Below are 15,761 nucleotides of genomic sequence, written 5' to 3'. Positions count from 1 at the left end.
AAGTGGAGTCACCTTTGGCTCTATGCACAGGGACAAAGAAAATATTTTCAAAGCAAGGCATCTTTCCAAACTTAATCAGCCAAAATATTTTTAAGCCTCACCAATCCAGCTTACACAGCTTTTAAAATTTAATTTGCATTATTAACTGTTTTAAGGAGAAAGATACACCATAAAACAAGTGTGAATATAAAGATAGCGTCAAGATATTTAGAGGTGCATCAATTTGCCTCTGAATAGAAATATTCGTGAAAGAATGTGGCTTGCATAAGGCAAAATCTTTGCTTTCTATCCAGGTACTGCAAGAGGAATCACAAACATTAGAGAAGCTCAGGAAGTCACGCCATCCCTTTCTGTTTTCCAACTTTGCAGAAGTCCATGTTTTCCAATGTTGAAATACAGTTTACTATATATTATATTTTTATTTGTATTAATATAATCATATTTATATTAATATTTTCTATACTGATGCTTATTTTTTTTTAATGTGATGGCACCTCAGAGGGATAGTGAGTACACCTGGGTTTTTAGGTGTTGCAGCCTGAGAAAGGGGTCTGCTTCAGGTGATTTTTGTCAAATGCATCTCGGCACAACAGCAGCAGTGCAGAGCTCATGCACCAGCCCAAAGGGATCAGGGGATGCTTGGCACCCAGGGATGGGCTGCAACATGCACTGGGGCTCTTGGCAAATAATTTGCCATGAATGGCATGTCCTGAGAGGCTGCTGAGATGTGTTCTAGGATTTACAAGCTCCAGACCCTTCTGTTCATCCAGAGGTAATCACTGCTTCTGTAGTAGCAGGTTTTGCCTCTGCCTCCTGGTAAATCAACATTTCTCTGAGTACTTCTCCCCCTGCACTGCCTTGTGCAGGCCCCCCCAAGCTACCAGCAGCATCTTCTCTCTCTCTGAAAAAGGTTTATCTGGCAGATGTATTCCTCCCCTCATCCCCTTGGGGATGCTGCCTTTGCTGCCACCCCTCTTCACATCTCAGACACCCTCCTGCAGAGGGTGAGCTGGGAAATCTGCTTGTGCATGGCTGGGGCTTCTCTGCTGCAGTCTGGATCAGGCAGGAATCCATAAAGAGGAGTGCAGCAGAGGTGAGGCTGCAGTGCAAAGCGTTGCTGCTTCAATGCCCATGGAGAAGTGAGACCCTCAGGTGGATTTGTTGCTGCTGCAGGATAATCCACCCCAGGGGTGGAATGTGCTTCTGATCTCCATCTCCTCATCCTTCCCATCCCTCCCTGTGCAAGGTGCCCTCTGAAACCTTTGGCACAGGCAGGATCCGTCTGCCTCTGCTGCAGCTCTCTAGGGCTGCTGGGGCTGCCTTCAGATTGCAGTCTTGGATTTAATCACTGTTTTGACAGGCTGCAAAAAAATATTGCTGTTGGCACTAGGAGCAGAAGGAACATGAGCAGGCCCAAACAGAATGAACTGAAGAAAAAAGCTTGTTTAGCTGTGGGCTTCTCCCCCCCCGCTAAATTTCAGCATCTGGCAGCAAGTGGCAGAGGTGTGAGACCTTCTCAAAAATAGATGACAGGCATAATTTCTAATAGGAAGTATTAGACAAACCCCAGAAATGGGTTCCAGGGAAAGGTGAGTGCTCTGGGCTGGTTTGCTTTCAAACACAGTGGCCATAAATAACAGCTTCCAAGGCATGAGGTGTGGTAATGATTCCTGTGTTCCTGTTAGGGACTAAATGAGCTGACACCCTGCAAGCTTCACTGCCTAGACTTGCATATCTAATATTTAGTAAGATGTGAAGAATTTTTCAGCCCTTTATATTTACTTGTGCATATAAATAGGCAAATATATTGAGCCTGTGGTATCTGTCAAGACATGGTCCTTGTGGGGAAGATCCCCTGTGTGTGTGTCTGTGTGTGTGTGTGTCTGTGTGTGTGTGTGAAGATGCACTGAAGGAAAGTGAGGCATTCCCAACCAGTGTTAGCTTGCTGCTTCATATTTTCTCTACCAAAACTTATTATTTATTATTTTTGTGCTCAAATTTCTCTTTACTGCTCAGGGATATTTACCTAAACACATGTACACATGTACATCTGCAATGCAGAAAAGAGTGGAAGCTACACTCACTTCTGTGTTCAGCAATATGTTTTACAGGATTTTCCAAAATTAGCTTCTTTCAGCTGTAGTTTTTCCTTACAGTTTTCCATCATCCAAATGGCATTGAAAGTATCTTAACATGATTGTAGGTTAACAGATTTTTTTGTGCCAGTGGTACAAATTCGGATATGTAATTGTACCTGTAGATCCTTTCCTATGATTTTAATTTTTTATACCTGTTATGTAATACATATATGGGGAATAGGTATTATAGAGTACTTTTATTGCCACTGTGGTGTGTTCCACTCTCAGCAAGTTGGGCAGTTTTGTTTAGATATCTATTATTCATCACTTGCCTGATACATGCAAATGAGGGTGATTTTCAAAAGCTCAGCCATTTAAAATCAACAGGTTTTAACATTTTGCTCTTGGTTTCCTAAGAGAAGCTGATTCAAGGAAAGTGCAAGGAACCAGCCAAATATTTAAAAAATTCTTCCTGTGGGGTGATCAATCTTTCTCAAATAGAACTGTGACCCTTGGCATGCTTAAATTACTATTGATTTAATGGTAAAAAATACATTTTTATTAGTTTTTATTTTATTTGTCCTTTTCACTGAGATCCCTCAAAACCATAAGTATTTATACAAACAGTTTATGGTCATATAATAAATAGTCTTCACAATTTAATTAAAAAGTCAAGCAGCATAACTATTTTTCAAGCCCAATGAGTAAAGATCCTGCCATTATTATGTCATAAATCAAGATACAGACTGTCAGTTTAATCTCCTCTGTTCTCAGCTGATGCACCCATGGCATAATACTGTGTTGATATGAACACTTGAGAATTTTCTCAAATGCTTCAGAGTTAGCCCAGGAGCTATAGTAAGCCCAGGTTGTGTTTGTATTTCTTATTGCCCTCAGGAGTGGATGATCCCTGCTCCTTGCTGGTGTGTTTCTAGGCTGAGCCATGTGAGGTGGCAGGTAATAAGTGTGGCTCTGGTGCCTAAATAAAACACCTCTGGCTCTTGCCACAAGACAGGGACATTTTCTGGATGTGGACGTGTTGTTCAGTGATACAGAAACCCACCCGTGCCCGTTGGCATATTGCCATTTCCCTGAAAATGAACAGTTTTGCTGTTGTAAAAGTCTTCATTTAATGCATTCGTTTAATGCATTTAGTGCATTCTATCATTTGTCACAGACAGATTGCTGGGCCTGTTCTCCTGTTGTCCGTGGAAAGGTTGGGGAGACGTGGCTGCCTCGTCAGGGTGTAGTGAGGGGAGAGCTGGCTCTTGCTCCTTCTGCCAGCACTCATTAGGGTGCTGTTTATTATACAAGCTTATGGAATGATCTTCTGCTTCAGGCCTGGCCAGACCAGCCCTTTCTGCAGAAATAATCTGTTAAATGCATCTGTCCTTTCCAAAGGGATCCACAGAGCTCTGCAGGACTCCTGGAAAAGGGTGTTGGAACACTGGGTCTGCCATGGGGGGCTGTCTTGGTTTTAAAGACAGGTGTCTGCTATGAAAGGCAGAAGCCTCTCTTGAAATGGAAAATGTAAACCCCCTCCCACCAAATCATTATAATTTTGAAATTAAGGGGCTCTCAGGCAAAGTTATGGGAATAGGAATAACAGTTCTTTACTAAGAAAAATTAAAACAGAAATACAGTATTACAAAGAACAAGCCAAAAACCACTGTCAGAGTCAGAATACAACCTGACACCCTGTCAGTCCCATTAAATGGTGGCTGCATCCTGCTGGATGACAGATGTGGTTCAGTTGAAGCAGTGCTCCTGTAGAAGGTGCAGTTTTCCTCTGAAGGTCCAGTGATGATGTAGAAGGGTCTGGTTTTCCTCTGGAATCCAGTGGAAAAAGGCTGCCTTGGTGTTCCAAATCTCAGTTTTTATCTAGGTAGGAAAGGCTTGACTCCTTTTCCTGGCTGGAGCATTTCCTAATGGGATGAAGTAATTTTATCTGTCATGCAGTGGGACTCAATGGCCTGTTAACAGGAGATATTTCCTGGAGGAAGGATGGGTTGTGAAAAGCTAAAGAACACTGCCCCACTTGGTTTTAACAGATGGTGATAGAATACAGACTTTTGGTTACATCCTGTATTGCAACCTAAGACAGGGACCATTAACTGGGACAGAGAGGACATTGCAACCTCTCTATGGGAAGAACGTTGCCACCTGAGCTGTTTGTGACATCTGTGCATCATTTCAGCTGTGAAGACTGAGCTGGGTGCCCTGTGTGGCACTGGCAGCACCCAGTGGCTCCCAGCATCGTGGCTTTGCTGAGGAGTGCAGCTGTTCTGGCACTGTCAGGTTCAAGTTCTGTTTCTGTCTGAATACGTTTCCATTTCAATTCATTCTGATGGCTATGGAAAGACAGACATCTGATGAAAGACTTGTTGCATGGCCAGTCTTGCCTTAACCTCCTGTGTTGCACTCACCTGAATGCAAGCTTTCTTCCCAGCTGCAACTGATCCATGTAAATGCCTGGGTGTCCCTGCACGTACCTGTGCTGGTGTCCTGTTCAGTTTTATAATTTCAGAGATCTTAAACTGAGAAGAGGAATATGATTTCTAAGGTCAGATACTGGGCTGAAAATGGCACATGTGGACACCTCCACATGGGCTCTGTGGGACCTGCTACAGGTCCCAGTGACTACCTGGATCTAGCTCAGATGATGTGGTTTATAATGGGAGCTTCAAGAAGTTTTCCAGATTTCCCTTGGATTGCTGGAAAGTACCATTCTGACAGCCCCTTAGCACAGGATTTAATCTGGAGAAGACTGATTTGGGATATCATTAATGCACATAAATGACCCAAAGGCAGGTACCAGAGGATGGTGACAGACTCTTTTTGGTGATGTCCAGTGACTGGACATAAACTAAAATATAAGAAATTTCACCTCAACACAAGGAAGAACTTCTTTAGGTTGAAGGTGGCAGAGCCCTGGAACAGGAAGGTCATGCAGTCTCCCTCCATGGAGACCTCCCAAACCCACCTGGAAGTGTTCCTGTGTCACCTGCTCCAGGTGACCCTGCCTTGGTAGGGGTTTAGACTATAAATGGTGGGCGAGCGGTAAGAGACCCTGCCAGCCTGATCATCAGAAAAATCTGTAGCTGAAGCACTCAACGTGCAGGGAATTGAAATCAAGTTCAAGTGAGGCTGAGTAGGTGTTTGTTCAGCAGCTTGTTTAGACTTTAATCACGGTTAAATCTTTTAGTTAGATAATTGTTCTATCAGCTGATAGTTTGAATTGTATTGAAGAGCAATATGCTAAAACATCTTCAGTGGGAAGCAGCAGAGGAGATGAGTTCGGATTTCTTCTTGTTATTCCTTGCATATCATTGTGTCAGTTCCTGTGTTTTCTGATTACTTGTGTGGCATGCATTTTCCTCTACAAACACTGGCTCCAAATACACATTTACCACCACTGCCTCACACAATAGCTTGGGAAGCCAGGACTCATTATCAAAGGTCAAGGCCTCTGTGTAATTTGCCTTGGATCAGGAGCTGTTGTTACACTTCCAGCTGTGCTGTGGGAATTGGGACTAATTTCCTAGTGATGATATGCCTGAGCTTTTCATTTATATAGTTTTAGAATTTGGGATCTGTGTTTCTCACAGGCTTTGCTGCAAGAAAAGCCAAGTTGCTTGGTGATTTCAAAGTCCTTGAAGTAAAGCTACAAACATTTTTTTTTAGAAGAAATGAATTTAAACTGTGCTTCGAGCTATGTTTTCTTCATTTTATGGCATTGCTGTGTGTTGGGACAAAGAGCATTACAAATGGCTTTTGTGTGGTCTTTCTGTAGGACACAAGCCATCACAGGAGGCTGTTTCCCCCCAAAAGCTGTTCAGTGCATAGCAATGAGCCTTGGCCTGTGCTGGGCTTGGGTGCTGGTGGCAGCTGGAGGCTTTCCTGTTTCCAGCTGGTTCCCTGCAGCTCCCTGGGCTGAAGCTAGGGTGAGGAGGTCTGTGCACACTGCAAATCATGAGATGTACCAAGTTCTCCATGCTGCCAGGGAAGCATCCAGTTATAGACACAGCCCTTATGCTTTTTGCTCAGTTTGCTGAGTCCCATGGACTGAGGAGTCCTCATGGACTGCCAGTCTGCTGCTGTGGGTGCAAACTGGGAATGCTGGAAAATCTGAGGGGGAAAACTGACTTTGGAGACCTTGGCAAAGAAGACTCATACAAAGGAAATGGGAAACAAGTAAGCAAAAAGTGATACATTTTATTGCTGGGGGTTTGTTTCCCCCGTAATAAAGGAGGGCTTTGTTTTGGTTAAGGCATTTGTGCATTTGGGGATTTGCCGTGCAGGTGCCAAAACCAGTGTGTTCCTGGGCAGGGGATTGCAGGGATTTGGTGGGCTCCATCCAAGGCTCAGTAATTCCCCACAGAGACCTCATGAGAGCAGGTGGAGCTGGTGCAGGTCAGCACCAGGACAGGGGCCAGAGTCCAGATGTGTGAGGCTGCCTCGGGGCACACAGCCTGTGGCACAGCAAGCTTTGGGGAATTAGAAGGAGCTTCACACTGAGCTGACAGCTGGGTCTTGCTGCCAATGAAGCCAATGGCAAAGCTCTGACTGTTTTCAGGAGCAGGCAGGCTGAGCCAAAATTGGCTACTGCTGTGCCTCATTTGCATGGAAGTTAATTATCTGCATCTTCAGGTTCACTTATCTTTATGGAGATGGGCATTAAATCTGACCCCTGCTGGTGTCTCAGTCTCCTTTGGACTGGTTTCCATGGTCTCTTAGGCAAGACCCATTTCAGATGCATTTTTGTACCTCTGCAGAAAGAGCTTTGGTTGGTGACAGTCATGTTGTTGTCCCTGCTTTATTATTCAACCTGTATGGAAATGTGCTTAGAACATGACAGTGAGGTGGAAAATCCACTTGGACAGGTAATGCATCTGCCAGACATGAAACTTGTCAAGGGTTGTCTGAATGCAGCTCTGACCAGGGTTTCAAATGGAAATGTTCTCTCTGAGCATGCAAGGCCAGGAACTTTGTCCATCTCTGGCTTTGACCCTCCTTTGAGCAGGGGATGAACTAGAGAATTTCAGAAATACCTTTCAGTCTAAGTTATTATTGCAATCCATATTATGATACTACGAATTTGAATTACTAATAATGGTATGACATATATGAGCTCTGGGTGAATGTAATTGGAATATATTCCATAGCATCCTTGTTTTTCCTCTCCTCAGGACAGTGAGATGATGAAAGTTTGTGGGCACTTTGTATAGAAAAATATTTGTGCAGAGCACTTGCTTAAATTGAAGTCTAAAAATTCAGTTTCTGGTGATTCTAAATGCAGCCTGTAGTGTTTGAGTTTTTTGTTTGGTTGGTTGTAGGGTTTTTGTGGTGTTCTGGGGTTTTTTTATAATTGCAATTTTTCCTTTGTACTTGAATGCACTGATAAAGAGCCATTTTTTAAAAGAACATGTCATATGACAAATCATGAATCTGGTAATGAACATTTCAATGAATGATTGCTCATTGCCCATGGCTCTCTAAGCTTATTTCAAGCTGTCTACAGCTGTGATTCTGCTGTGAAACTTTTTATCATCCAAGTAAAATGTAAAGTCTGATGTGAGCCTTTAATGAAAGGGAAGCCCTCTCCTTAGATAAGCAGCTAATTTTCCATGTTGGTGTTTCCAGTGGTGAACAGCCAGTTAATCATGCAAGTCAGTGCCTTGCACTGGGGAAAACTGATGCCAACTATTTCTGCAATGTTATGGGGTGTTACTGGAGTTTTTGGGGGCAGCAGGGCAGTAGCTGGGCTGAAATTGCTTCATCATACACAGAACTGAAAGCAGCCCAACACGTGGAATATTTTATGCCTTTTTCTGTATCTCATCTGAAAACATATTTTCCCCCTATTACCTATGCTTTCCCTCACTCATTTATTGCTAAACTAGTCCCATGGATTTAATATTAAAGATTTACCATTAAGAATCAAATGTGGTTTTCCTGAAAGATGATGAAAATTATGTATCTTGTAGTTTGCATTTGGGCTGACTGTTATCAGGTGCTCTGCTGTCCAGATTAATTAATGGGTGGCAGGTTCCTGCTTGCTCTTTTCCTTTATTTTGCAATGAATGGGGAATAGAAAGGCAAATGAGAACCAAAAACCTCAAGTCAGATAAACAGAAAGATTAAAGCTTTTAAAGAAGAACTGACACTGTGTGCATATGGTAACTATTAGAAAATGCATGCACAGATTAAAGAAATCTAGATAAGAGTTGAAAACTCCTGGAGAAGCAGCTCCAGTGTTTTTATTTATAGAGGAATATACCTGGTGTGCAAGGAACAGCATTCCCTGAGTTGCTGTGAGTTAAGGACTGTGGAAGAGGTTGGTATTTAATCCTGTAGGCAAGGGAATGCTGGAGATACAAAAAGCCCACCAGGTGAAAGGTGCACAACAGAAGGAAATAGGTAATATGAGGGGAAACATGCTTAAATCTATTCTGGATTACCCTAGGCTGGTTTGTATTGAATGCTCCCTTTCCCCTCCCCTCTTTGTGGCTTTTACTAGCTTCTATCTATTTCAAGGTTTGAAATATGTATATCAATTTCTTTCCTAAGCACAGGAAATCAAAGAGCTGAATTTCAGCTGTTAAGCTAAAGCAACCTAAATAAATGATCACTGCTACATCAGGCAGCAAGTGTGCACCCATCCATGTGCCCCTGAGAGGGGAAAATTACTTCTTTTTCACAGGAGGACTGAGTTGGTTAAAATACTTAGTAGTTCTTTCTGTTCAGGCTTTGTCGTGAATATTCACATTGCTCTCTCAGTAGGAAGACAGCACAGATTCCCTTCTTGGCAGAATTTTTTAAAACAGCCTCCTTTACCTGCCCCCATGTTTGATGGGCAGCCTGTGCTGTGCTTGTGGCCAGAGGTTCATGCAGATGTTCATGCCTGTCCCCGGTTTCATTCTGTCTCTATCCTGCAGTTGCTGTTTTGGTCAGGGCATCCATCTGTGGGGTTTAGCCAGGCTTCACCCCACACCTTCAGGAAGCCACTGGATCCTCAGTTTGACAGGAAGGTGTCTTCAGCCACTCTGAGTGTATGGCCTTACTAGACCTGAGTCCCTCTGGACAAAAGCTGTTTTCCATAGGCCTGTCTTGCTCCCATTGATAAATGAGATTTATTTGAGAAGTTTTAGCAAGTCCCTCAAAAGACACACTCCTGACTGCCTGTAAGAGAGGTGCAGGAGAGTCGTTTCTGGCTTCAATTGTGATTCAATTTGCCCAGTAAAAATTCCTTGGAAACACTCCTACCTTTTTGTCCTGGCAAATATAGCTTAAGACATATAGCATAATTCAAAACACCTGAATGATCACAGTGTTAGCACAGTATAAAGAGTTCTATCATTCAGTGTCACTTCATGGTAGCTAAGAGAAGTGTAATGCCAAATGTAGTGCCAGTGACAAATGCAGAATAACTCCAGCTGCTGATGGTTCAAATTGGATTCAGCTGCAGCTTCACACATGCTCAAGAAACTGAGGAGAATCAAAAGTCTGTTCAACATACTTGAGTGTTTGGGAGCAGTTATCAGGTAGATGGTATTTCATGTTCATTAATCAAGGGCTAGGGGAGAAATTGTTCAATATGGATTAAACCTGTCCTTGCTACTCTAACTAAAATGCATCTTCACTTTGGAGCCTTCCTTAAAAAGATAATGCATCTAGGTTGTATTAAACAGAAAGTCATGTTTGAGTTTTGCTGGGTAATATTTTAATTTGCAAAATTGCAAGAAAGGCAACATTTAGCTGATACAAACTGTGAGATAAAGTCTTTGGTGTGAAAAGTCCTCTCTTGAATTGACCCATCTGAGGGTAGTGTTCCCCTCTGGAATGAGTAGGGAAGCCAGGGAACAGGGGAATCATGCAAGAGGCAGGAGAGGGAGAGGCTCCCAGGCTGCTACAGGGTCTGCAGAGGCAGAGCCCATCTCCTGGGACCTGGGAATTGAGCTTTGCTTGTGCTGAGGAATTTGGCCACTATAGCAAAACACAAACACAGTTCCAAAGCTGTTTTAGTGAGCAGAATAGGCTCAGTTAGCAAATGGAATTCATGCTGGCATCACACATCTCTGCTATTGTATTTTGCCAGCAGAGAAATGTGGCAGATAGAAGCAAGAGTATTTTTTTTTAAATTCCACCACTAGTAGAGCTTGGCAGAGCCTGGTGCAAACCTGGTGTGAGTTGCCAACCCCATGGCTCTGGGCATGCTGAGGGAGGGATTGAAGCAAACCCCAGGTCTTTCCTGGACTCGCTGATAAGCTCAATGTGGGCACTAAGCAGAGGCAGAACCTCTCTCAAACTCCCTGCCAAAGGACTCCTTGTTGCCAGAGGCATCTGGGAGAGGAAATACTATGCAAACTCCAATTCCCCAGTGTGGTTTTAGGAGTATATCTGCTAAATTCAGTGGCCTGGGGATGGGGGGAAGATCTCCACAAGCAAAACTTGCCAAAAGAGCGTCCAGAACAGTTCTCTGCATGGGTCTCTGTTGGGTTATGTGGCTGCTGTTGCTGGATGGGTCCAGGCGCCATCAGATTTCCCAGAGCCATGCATTTCAAGAGGAAAGAAAGGGTCTTAAATTATTTTTTTCCTAGCTTTCTGCAGAGTGTGATCTCCAAATCCTTTAGAAAGGGAAATTGCATACTGGTTTTCATTGTTGGGTTTCATGAGTGGGGCATTTTTTTTTGCTCTATAGTGCAGCATGCTCTGTTTCTCACAGCTATTAACCTTGTAAATGTGGGTATTTGAGACTCAGCCACTTAAGCAGCTTTAGTTCTTTCCTGGGGCTTGATATATTTTTCCTGAAAATGCATCATTACAAAAGTTTATTAGGAGAAACTGCCATTGGCAGAGCTCTCTTCCACCATAGCCCACATCAGGTGTGTGGTGTGTTGAAGTTTATTTTCTCATCTCATTGCACACAATTTTAAAAGTCAGGCTCTTGGACTGGGGAGGGAGAGGTCTGCCCTCATTTACCTGCTGAAATTAGTATTAACTAGAAGCTGTCAAGTAGTGATGGGATAGGGATGAATCTGAGGAAGGAATAGAATGGGGCTACTCCACAGCAGTGTTCTACCAGAGTCAAACTCGCTTCACCTTGTGCTCTTCAGGGATTTCTGTCATTAAAGAAGAAAACCATGAAATCAAACGAAAATGGCTCTGGGCTACTTAATTAGTGAGTCTCTGGCAAGTGTGGAAGGTCGGACCAGCCCTTGAGACTTTAATGTTTATTTTTCAGGGCAATTTTTCTTTTCTACTCTGTTCCTTCTCAGGTGAATGTGTGGGTTAAAACTCTCTCTGCGTTGTTTCTAGAAGAGAATAGCTGCAGCAGCTTGATTCAAACCTCTCAGAAAGCTGCAGTGCCACCCCAGCCCTGCAGGTAGTGGCTACTGGGGCTCTTTGGGGGGTGTGGATTGTGGGATCCCAGTGGAGGATCTTGCTGGGCTTTGTGCTGCTGTTGGTGTGGCTTCTCTGCCCAGTGCCACATGGCATGAGCTCTTCTTGTGTTGTGAATACCACACCCAGCTCTTCCTGCAGTTTTAAATATTTTTCCTCTACTTTTCCTTGTCTTTCAACATTCTTACAGTTATTCCTTAAAAATAAGAAGAAAGAATGAATACAATGGATAACTCTATGTAGATATCCTCCCCATAATCCCCTGACAATTTAATAATCTAAAATGCTGTTTATTGGCCACATCCAGACCTTATCCACCAGCAAGCTGTTCTGCTGGATTCTCTGCCAGCAGCATGCAGCAGTGAATTAGAGGGGAGTGAAAGTGAGAGGGATGAGAAAGAAAACACAGAACATCGTGCTGTCTAAAAGCACAAAAGAAAGTTCTTCTAGAGCAGAAAGAGTGTTGGATTGTCCTGGGCCATTCCTGTTCCCAAGAGAAGTGCTTCAGCGAGAGCCAGAGTGGCTCTGCCACCCAGGTATTCTCCAGGGTATCTGAGTTATCAACATGATTGAAAATGGTCCATGGTGCAAAGGGCTAAACCCTCTGACCTGATGCACTGGTGGTAAACTGAAAGTTTTGTTTCATTGCTGCAGAAGGAAAATCAGGAAAAAAATGTCAAGAAAGGAAGGCTGAAAAGAACAGCAATTAATCTGCTTGCTTTACAAGCCAGGAAAGACTTGTGGTACATTCAGTGGAGTTTGTTGGATGAGATGCCACCTCCATGGCTCAAGGTAGCTCACTTGCCCTGTGAGCAGTGCTGTGGCTCCTGGGAGATCAGAGCTGTGGGGCACTGGTGCAGCCTTTGCTGTTCCCATCCCACTCAAGAAGGAGAATTTTATTTTCCCATTTTAATTTGTGCCACTGCTGACAGCAGCATTTGCCTAGGCAGAAGTTGCTCTTACAAGAATTACATTCCTTTTCTGAAATTGCTTCCACCAGTGATTGCTTAAAAAGAATGGCTGCCATGACAGCTCTTAAATGAGAGCTGCTCAGAGAGCAGCTCAAGAGGTCTCCAGAGAAGCAGCAAATAAAAAGTCTCTTCTGTTTCTGGATTCCTATTGTGCTCTGAAGCAGGGCTGTGAGCCAGCAGGGTGGGGGGAGCCCTGTCTGTGGATGCAGAGCTGAGCACTGGGCAGGCTGGCTGGGCCAGCTCTTATTGAGAGCTGGCTTGCTCCTTCTCCCTCCATGCTTGGCTTTCCTTTTGATTTTAAAAGCTCCATTTGGAGCCAGAACAGCAAATTGGAGGCCAGTTGTGTGAAGACAGTGTGGGGAGAGACCTGTACCAGAGCAGTGGCTTTGAGCTGGGATGTGACTGGTGGAGATGAAGCCAGCAGGAGAGGGAGAAAAAAATTAAAAGCTTTGCGTTAGGAATAAGGTTGTTATTTTCTGCTTTGGCTGCCAGAGAGATGCTGGGGGTTGAGATCTACTGAAAACCAGAGCTTTTCTGGCAGAGGTATGCGAGCCTCCTGACTACACCCCACTGCGAGGAGGATTTGGCACCCAAACAAAGTAATTCTGTGCTGAGGCACTCTCTCCCAAAGATTTGTCTGAGGGGAGAAAAATAAAGGGAAGGAGAAGAAAAACAGCCAGTAGAAAACCCTTAGAAAGAGCAACTCCTGGTTAATGCTGCACTGCAAACTTTTAAAATTAGTGGTGACAATTGGAAGGTGCTGCACAAGGAGAGCAGCTCCAGGTTACCTGCAGACACCTGGGCCAGGCTGGGAGCTGGGTGAAAAGCCATGCCTCAAAATGCAGAAGTGGAAATGTCATGGTGTGAATCATGGGACAGGTGACAGCCTCCCAAATGTTGCAGTGACACTGCTGAATAAGAGGCCCAAAGTTTAAGGGTGCCTTGGGAGAGGTGCCTGCTCCTGGCATGGGGTGAACAACCACAGGGGCATGCAGTGACAGAACAAGGGGGAATGGCTTCAAGCTGAAGGATGGTAGGTTTGGATCAGATATTAGGAAGCAATTAGGGAGGTGCTGGTAAAAAAGACTCCAGAGAGCCCATTTTTGCAGGAAACTCTTTGAGTAGTTCTTTTCCACATCCATGCAGATTGAAATATTTTTTCCGTAAGGGTGTATATTTAGCAAAATTAAATTTTTGACTTTGAATCCATCAGATTGTAGGAAATAGAAGCAAAAAAAAAAAAATTAGAAAGGAATAGAATGGGTGTTTGCAAACATGATGCTTATTTAACATTATTTTCTATTCTCAAAACCAGCATATTGACTTTATTATCAGCCAAACAGATTATGCTGTCTGTCAGCCTAATAATGACTACTGTACCCTCACTGCATATCTCCCAAAAAATTTTGATTGCTGCTGAGAAGACATTGCTGGAAATTCAAGACTAGGATTTCAGAGAACACCGATTTTTCAGCAGAATATTATGAAGTGTTGAAGAGTCACCCAGAGCCACCAGTCTAAGGCTGATGTTATTTATATCCTCCGTGTCTGGTACAAGTGATAAATCTGCAAAGACAGTGAGGATCATATCCTGCAGCCCATACTGTAAGGGCATTCCATATCCATAAATTGAAAACTAATGTTTATTTCTCCTTAATTAAATACTCCATTAGCCACAGATTGTGTTAAAATATTTAAAAAGAAATAATGTAATCAATATACCAACTGTGCCACTGCAAACATATATGCAGTAAGTGCCAGGTTTTTTTTCTTTGCTGGATTGTGAGTGCTTTGAAAAGGATAGAGGGAACACTGTGGGTTGAGATGATCTGTAAATGCAAAAATAGTATTTTTTTCTTGACTCTCATGAGGGCACTTCAGCAAGCTGATATCTTGGTAATGCTCAGTATTTTTTTGATAGGCAGCATTTCTCCTAAAATCTTTATCTGCCTCTTAGGTATGTGTGTGTGTGTATGTATATATAGATAAAATTATTATCCAAAGCAGAGGATTTTGTGCTCCCCTTGGCTTTATTCTTCATGTTGATTACATTTTTGTTTTGTTTTGTTTTGGTTGTTTTGGGTCTTCCATGCTTGGGCTCGAGGCTGCTGGGACCACTGCACAAGGTGTTGGTGCAGTGAGAGGTTTCCTCTTGCATGAGGCGTGGGTGAGGTGGGTGAATGCCCAGCTGCTCCCTCCTCCCTTTCCATGGTGACAACAGGCTCCTGTCCCTGCTCCTGTGTGCCCACTGATGGCAGAAGAGGCTTCACATCTCAGAGACACCAGGGCCTTTCCAAAATATGCCCAAAGTAGAAGGGAAGGGAGGAGAAGCCTGGCAGTAACCAGGTGGAGGAGTGCAGAGATTATTTTCTTCTTCAGTCCTTAGGGAACCAGGTTAAAATCAGGCTTTAAACCACTGAGGAAATAAATGGGTTTTTTTCCCAATAAAAGAAATATTCTGCAGCCCATCCTCTCCCTTCCTGGTACCTGGAGGAGCTCAACCAGAAGCATGAAGTGCCTGATTTAGTGTCCACATGTTCTCAGCAGGTACTTTCTCACCTCATGTTATTGCCTTGCAAAGTGTCCATTGTACCGAGGTAATCAAGGGGAATTTTTGAAGCCACTTTCTTTCCTCAGGAAAATATCCCTAGTGGTGTGATGATAGGAAAAAATGTCTTTTGTGAAGATAATCTCTCAGTTGAATTAGTTTACATGTGTTTTTAATGCCAAGAACCTCAGACAGCTTAAAAATAATAAAAATGAAATGTCAAGCAAATAAAAGTTAATTAAACACACAGTGAGAGAGGCTTAATTTTAGTCCTAAAAGGAGCTGAAGCTTTTGCAGAACATCTCTACAAAGGTAACAAAATCCCTCACTGCAAGGTGTAAAACATCCCCCACTCCCTGGCAAGAAATGAGCACAGCACCTGAAGAGCATCTGTACTCCAGGCACCACCAGATGTGGAAGAGGTCATTTGCTGGGGGTTTGGAGAAATTAGAAAGCAGTGAACTAACACAGGCCCTCCATGAATTGTTGTATATTACCAATATTCCTGAAAATCTTCATGCAGAAAGAGATCTGAGTTATTCCAAGCCCAATGCAACACAAGATTTAAAGGTCAGCTCCTTTCCCATGGCAGTCCATAGAGGTGTGTGTTTCACTGGAGGCCAGGCTGAGCTCCAGGCTCTTCCCAGAATGTTTTTTTTTTTGTTTGTTTGTTTTTTTATTCCAGCGTATCAGCCCACGCTGAAGCAAAGAGGAGAGCCAGAAGAACAAATGAGACAAGGCAGCAAATACTGCAGTGTGGGC

General features: G+C 43.4%; 1 protein-coding gene across 1 annotated transcript in view; it reads right to left on the bottom strand.

The window, feature by feature from the left end:
* Window positions 1-2,663: 2,663 nt before the first annotated feature.
* Window positions 2,664-15,761, bottom strand: part of LOC148222153 (uncharacterized) — a 123,850-nt gene continuing 110,752 nt past the window's right edge. Inside the window, exon 3 of the transcript XR_015806758.1 lies at window positions 2,664-4,003. The gene's annotated coding sequence lies outside the window, so the exon portion shown is untranslated. The remainder of the gene's footprint in view (window positions 4,004-15,761) is intronic.

Source organism: Sturnus vulgaris, chromosome 14 (assembly GCF_052056855.1).
Source record: "Sturnus vulgaris isolate bStuVul1 chromosome 14, bStuVul1.hap1, whole genome shotgun sequence".
Classification (NCBI taxonomy): domain Eukaryota; kingdom Metazoa; phylum Chordata; class Aves; order Passeriformes; family Sturnidae; genus Sturnus; species Sturnus vulgaris.
The sequence above is the reverse complement of the archived record's forward strand: the minus strand, read 5'-3'. Positions and strand labels throughout refer to the sequence as shown.